We start from the raw sequence: 6,658 nt of genomic DNA, 5'->3' as shown, positions 1-6,658 counted from the left end.
CGCCGGAGCCGCCCGCCCCGCCGGACGACCTCGCCGGAGGTAGCCACACCCCCCTCGCCGCCGGTTTTTTTTAAATAAACCCCTTTGTTTTTTTGAAAAACCCTAGTTCATTTTTTTATATAGATCGGTTTTATTCTTCGGTTTATTTATTTAGCGAGCGTTTGCTCGTCCGTTCTTTCTCACGAACGTGTTCATCGTTTAGTTTCTGTTAACGAACATTCGTTCGTTTAGCCGTTCATCATTTTTCTTTTTATCGGATTTATTCCGCGATTTTTCTGATCGCGATTTCTGATCTGATGTTCAAACCTGTTTATCTTTTGGCTCGTTTATCGGAATCAGGCGATTCAAGCGCCTGGAGTTTCATCTCGAAACCTTCTTTCCGAATAATCAACTCAAACAAGTTTTTACCTCTGCAAAATTTGACCCTAGTTCAGATTAGTTAACGGATCTTGTTTCTTTTGCCGTTTGAGTTTCGTTGCTCCGTTTGATTTGATTCTTTTTGCAAACTGGAGTTCTTAAGTTGAACTCTCCGGTCAAACTCTTTTATTTGGAGTTCTACTTGTGAATATTTGATTGTTTCTTATGTATGTTATTTTTTGCTTGCGATAGAATTCCCGGAGTGCGAAGCGTGTTACTACGAGTCTCTAGGATTCACGGATCGTTAGCAAGGCAAGTAACATATTGATCATACTCTTTTCATACCTAGTTTTTATGCAATAGTTTCAATCCTCAAACATTGCATGACTAGGATGCCTTTAATATGTGGGTTTTGGGAAGTAGCTGCTGAGGTAGAACCTATTGCCCTGTTTATTATCAAACCCTTGGGAGTTACTTCTACGCGTTGCTTATTTTGCCATGCTATGCTCGTAGACGTGGATTGGGTTTGAGTGATTTCCATGACAGATGTGAGATTGTTAAATTAATGGTTTACTTAAGGTGGCAACTTTAATACACATCTGGGTGGATTGAGGCACCTGGGGTATCCAGTGATTGCCTGTTTTATTTTTGGAAATCCCGGGGTTACCGTGTGATTCTCCTATGGACCGCCACCCAGGCTCAAAGGGAACTGAGTCCATTCATGCTAGAAACTTCCGTGTGTAGCCGTAAGCTATTATGGGCTCTAGCATAGTTGAGTAAGTTACGTGAAGCTCTTGAAGAGGTGGATCAGCAGGTAGTGGGTTTGTAGGTTTGGTATGGTCTGCCCGGAGTAGAGAGTTAATGTTTCTGAAAGACTGTGTCTCGGTCATCCGTTTCTCAAACATCATGTAGTGCGAGGAATCAGCGGAGGCGATCGAGTCTTGCGGGGAAAAGTGCGCAAACCTCTGCAGAGTGTACAATCTAATCATGGTTAGCCGTGTCCCCGATTATGGACAATTCTGAGTATCTAGTACTTGAGTATTCGCATGTATCTCAACACTTCTAATTAATCTTGCTGGGTTGTTAACTATTTTAATTGGGATCATTGAGTTGGGGTTACCTTCTCAAATGATGTTTCAACCACCATGATAGTTAAATTAAAATTTATTCCTTTGTAGTAGGGAAAAATTGGCTTTTCGCAAAACTGTAACCATAGAGCTTTCCACCAGCCAATTATGCATGTAGTGGTAGTATTATTCTGTTATTGCTCTTTTGTGTTACATTGCCAGCATATTCCATGTGCTGACCCGTTCTCGGGCTGCAACGTCATATGTTGCAGACTTTTCAGACGAGGAGTAAGGTTCGTAGGTCGTTGCCGTGCAGCTCAGCTATGCCGTTGGAGTTGATGAACTCACTTTATCTTCCAAGCCTTCCGCTGTTATCGCATTAAGCCATATTATTGTAATAAGTTCTCTTTTGAGACATTCGATGTAATAAGTGTGTGATTGCTACTCTGTTATAAATCCTTCAAGTACTGTGTGTGTCAGCATTACCGATCCAGGGATGACACGGAAGCACAGAGACTTGACCATCTGAGGTCGGGTCGCTACAAGAAGTGCTTAGCTTTGGGTTAAATCTTGTTGTGTCCTTTCCTAGTGAAAGAAGGGGCAGCAAGGCACATATTGTATTGTTGCCATCGAGCATAACAAGATGGTTTTTTTTTATCATATTGCATGAATTTATCCCTCTACATCATGTCATCTTGCTTAAGGTGTTACTCTGTTTTTAACTTAATACTCTAGATGCATGCTAGATAGCGGTCGATGAGTGGAGTAATAGTAGTAGATGCAGAATCGTTTCGATCTACTTGTCTTGGACGTGATGCCTATATACATGATCATTACCTATATATGCTCATAACTATGCTCAATTATGTCAATTGCTCAACAGTAATTTGTTCACCCACCGTAGAATATCTATGCTCTTGAGAGACGCCACTAGTGAAACCTATGGCCCCCGGGTCTATTCTCATCATATCAATCTCCATTACTTTATTACTTGCTTTGCTTTTACTTTTCACTTTGCATCTATCTATCAAAAATACCAAAAATATTATTTATCATATCTATCAGATCTCACTCTCGTAAGTGAGCATGAAGGGATTGACAACCCCTAATCGCATTGGTTGCGAGTAGCTATCGTTTTGTGTAGGTACGAGGGACTTGTGCGTGGTCTCCTACTGGATTGATACCTTGGTTCCCAAAAACTGAGGGAAATACTGACGCTACTTTGCTGCATCATCCTCTCCTCTTCGGGGAAATCCAACGCAGTGCTCAAGAGGTAGCACGTACCTACGCTGCCATGCCTCTTCGTCAGTGGTTGCAAGTCCCGGCCTCCTCTGCTTCGTGGTGACCACCACCATGGCCGCGGCTACCATCAGCCAACCGTGCGGCTCGCCCCCTCCGTTTCCCTCGCTGCACAGCAGCAACTTGACATCTCGAGCACCGCCTCCCACTGGTCGCCTCCACCCCTGGACCCGTTGTTCCTCCTTGTCTTCGAGCCGTGCTGTATTCTCGTCGCCATGCCGCATGTCCGACCCTTTCTGCATGGCCCTCTTGGCCTCGCCTCTGCACAGCGTCGCCCTTGCCCAAGCCAAGTGTCACGAAGCCCCTGATGGATGTGCCAAGTTCCCGGGGAGACCCATTTCGTCAAGTTCAACTACACGAAACCGCCAAGTACCTCTACGCACGGAGACGCAAGACCATCCCGGATATCTCCAAGTACCACGACACTCATGTTCCATCAAAGTTCGTATACAAAATTTGTACCACTACGCCGGAGACCTAGAACCGACAAGATCCACGAAACCCCAAGTTTGACTACCATCACCGAAGACAGCGAGTGCAACTACTTCCACTACCATCGCCGTGTTCGACTACGTCCCACGACGACCCGTGAACAACTACATCTCATCGAACCTGAACCGTCTCAAATGCATGCTTCGAAGGTATAACCACCGAGATGAACGATCGTGAACGAATGCTTTGTTGTATGAGATGCCCGTGTTTGCATCGTGTCCGAATTGTCGTTGCACGGTCCTCCTCGTTTTCCATGCATCGACCCATGGGAACCCGGTAACCGGGATCATCCACCATTTCTAGGATGTTTCGCACATCCGCACACTTGCTCTTTTGCACCGGTATCTCAATGAATTGTCGAATCATCATAATGTTGCCATGGCACCATTTCCGTTTTCATTGTCGTGGCACCCCTTTCGTTCCGCCACGGTGACAAATGCTTCATAACATGCTCATGCAAACATCTTTTCATACAAAATGCATTAAACTTGTATATGTCAGCCGCATCATGATAACAACATTTAAATGTTTAAAATGGTTGTTTCTTTTAAATTGCTAAAATGACATATGAGCACTTCTCGGAATTGTTATTTGTTGTTTCCGGGCTCATTTAAACTTGCCTAAATAGGTGGTTTGCTCATGCTTCACCTCTTGCCATGTTTAACAACATTTAATATTGTTGAGTAGCATAAACGAGTGATAACTAAATATTTGAATGTGGTGTTTCGTCAATATGCAACTCGTTGCATATTGAGCTCCACTTAACTTGTTGTACTGTTTGGTGCACTTGGCCATGCCATGAATCATTAAACCGGACATGGATCATTCTTATTTGTGCATCATGCAATATTCATGGGTTGTGTGTTTACCATGTTGTTTGCTTCTTTCCGGTTGTGCTTCTTCTCGATAGTTCTTGTTTCGTTGTGATCGTGAGGATTCCTTCGACTACGCTTGGTTCGTCTACGCTCGTTCATCTTCTTCATGGAATCGTTCTTCTTCCTAGCGGGATTTTAGGCAAGATGGCCGTTACCCTGGATCTCACTACTATCATTGCTATTCTAGCTGTCTCGATGCTATCGCTATGTCGCTCTTCCTACCACTTGTTTATCAAGCCTCCCAAATTGCCATGAAACAGCCTCTGACCTTTTTCACCATCCCAGCAAACCGTTGTTTGGCTATGTTATCGCTTTGCTCAGCCCTTCTTATAGCGTTGCTAGCTGCAGGTTGTTCCATGTTGGGACATGGATATCTTGGGATATCACAATATCTCTTATTTAATTAATGCATATATATACTTGGTAAATGGTGGAAGCCTCGGCCTTATGCCTGGTGTTTTGTTCCACTCTTGCCACCCTAGTTTCTGTCATACCAGTGTTATGTTCCTTGATTTTGCGTCCCTGACACGATGAGGGTTTATGGGCCCCTCTTGACAGTTTGCTTTGAATAAATCTCTTCCAGCAAAGGCCCAACATTGGTTTTAACATTTGACAACATAATAATATTGAATTAATTAATTAATTGGCATATGGGGTCGCGTCCCTCAGGTTCCTTAATTCAACATAATACAGGGGGGCCAGTGCTGATGGTGTTGGTCCCAAACAGAGCCACTTGCGGTGCCACCCCTTCACCAGGGGTTTTCGGTTGTCGTGCGTAGTGTTAACCGGATGTGGCCTGAGACGAGATATGCGCAGGTACTATTAGGGTGTCGGCACGCCGGGAGGCCTTGCTGGACTTGTTTTACCATTGTCGAAATATCTTGTTGTGACGCCCCCGATTCAATCGTACACTAATCATGCACGCAAATGTGTACGATCAAGATCAGGGACTCACGGGAAGATATCACAACACAACTCTAAAAACATAAATAAGTCATACAAGCATCATAATACAAGCCAGGGGCCTCGAGGGCTCGAATACAAGTGCTCGATCATAGACGAGTCAGCGGAAGCAACAATATCTGAGTACAGACATAAGTAAACAAGTAGCCATAGATGGCTAACACAAACTAGGATACAGATCGAAAGAGGCGCAGGCCTCCTGCCTGGGATCCTCCTAACTACTCCTGGTCGTCGTCAGCGGGCTGCACGTAGTAGTAGGCACCTCCAGTGTAGTAGGAGTCATCGTCGAAGGTGGCGTATGGCTCCTAGGCTCCGGCATCTGGTTGCGACAACCAGGTAGAAAAAGGAAAGGGGGAAAAGGGGGAAAAAGCAACCGTGAGTACTCATCCAAAGTACTCGCAAGCAAGGAGCTACACTACATATGCATGGGTATATGTGTAAAGGGCCATATCAGTGGACTGAACTGCAGAATGCCAGAATAAGAGGGGGATAGCTAGTCCTATGAAAGACTATGCTTCTGGCAGACTCCGTCTTGCAGCATGTAGAAGAGAGTAGACTGAAGTCCTCCAAGTAGCATCGTATAGCATAATCCTACCCGGCGATCCTCCCCTCGTCGCCCTATGGAAAAGCGATCACCGGGTTGTATCTGACACTTGGAAGGGTGTGTTTTATTAAGTGTCCGGTTCTAGTTGTCATAAGGTCAAGGTACAACTCCAAGTCGTCCTGTTACCGAAGATCACGGCTATTCGAATAGATTAACTTCCCTGCAGGGGTGCACCACATAACCCAACACGCTCGATCCCATTTGGCCGGACACACTTACCTAGGTCATGCCCGGCCTCGGAAGATCAACACGTCGCAGCCCCACCTAGGCACAACAGAGAGGTCAGCACGCCGGTCTAAACCTATGCGCGCAGGGGTCTGGGCCCATCGCCCATTACACACCTGCATGTTGCGAGGGCGGCCGAAAGCAGACCTAGCCTCCCTTATACAAGAGTAGGCGTTCCAGTCCAATTCGGCGCGCGCCGCTCCGTCGCTGACGTCAAGAAGGCTTCGGCTGATACCACAACGTCGAGTGCCCATAACTGTTCCCGTGTAGTTGGTTAGTGCGTATAGGCCAGTGGCCAGACTCAGATCAAATACCAAGATCTCGTTAAGCGTGTTATTATGAAATAACCGCGGACGCCGACCAGGGCCAGGCCCACCTCTCGCCTAGGTGGTCTCAACCTGCCCTGTCGCTCCGCCACAAAGATCCACACAGAGGGCCGTCGGGACAAAGGTCCTTTCAGCCCCCAATCCGTGAATCACTCGCGGGTACTCCTCGAGCCAACCCGACTTTAGTCACCATCTGTATAGTATGTATATATGTATAATATATACCCGTGATCACCCCCGAGTGATCACGGCCCATTAGTATAGCAAGGAAGACTGACAAGAATGTAGGGCCAATGATGATAAACTAGCATCATATACTAAGCATTTAGGATTGCAGGCAAGGTATCAATGACTGTAGCAACAATGACAGGCTATGCATCAGAATAGGATTAACGGAAAGCAGTAACATGCTACACTACTCTAATGCAAGCAGTATAGAGAAGAATAGGC

The sequence above is a fragment of the Triticum dicoccoides genome, chromosome 3B, assembly GCF_002162155.2.
Source record: "Triticum dicoccoides isolate Atlit2015 ecotype Zavitan chromosome 3B, WEW_v2.0, whole genome shotgun sequence".
In the NCBI taxonomy this organism is placed as follows: domain Eukaryota; kingdom Viridiplantae; phylum Streptophyta; class Magnoliopsida; order Poales; family Poaceae; genus Triticum; species Triticum dicoccoides.
Note: the sequence above shows the minus strand (reverse complement) of the source record.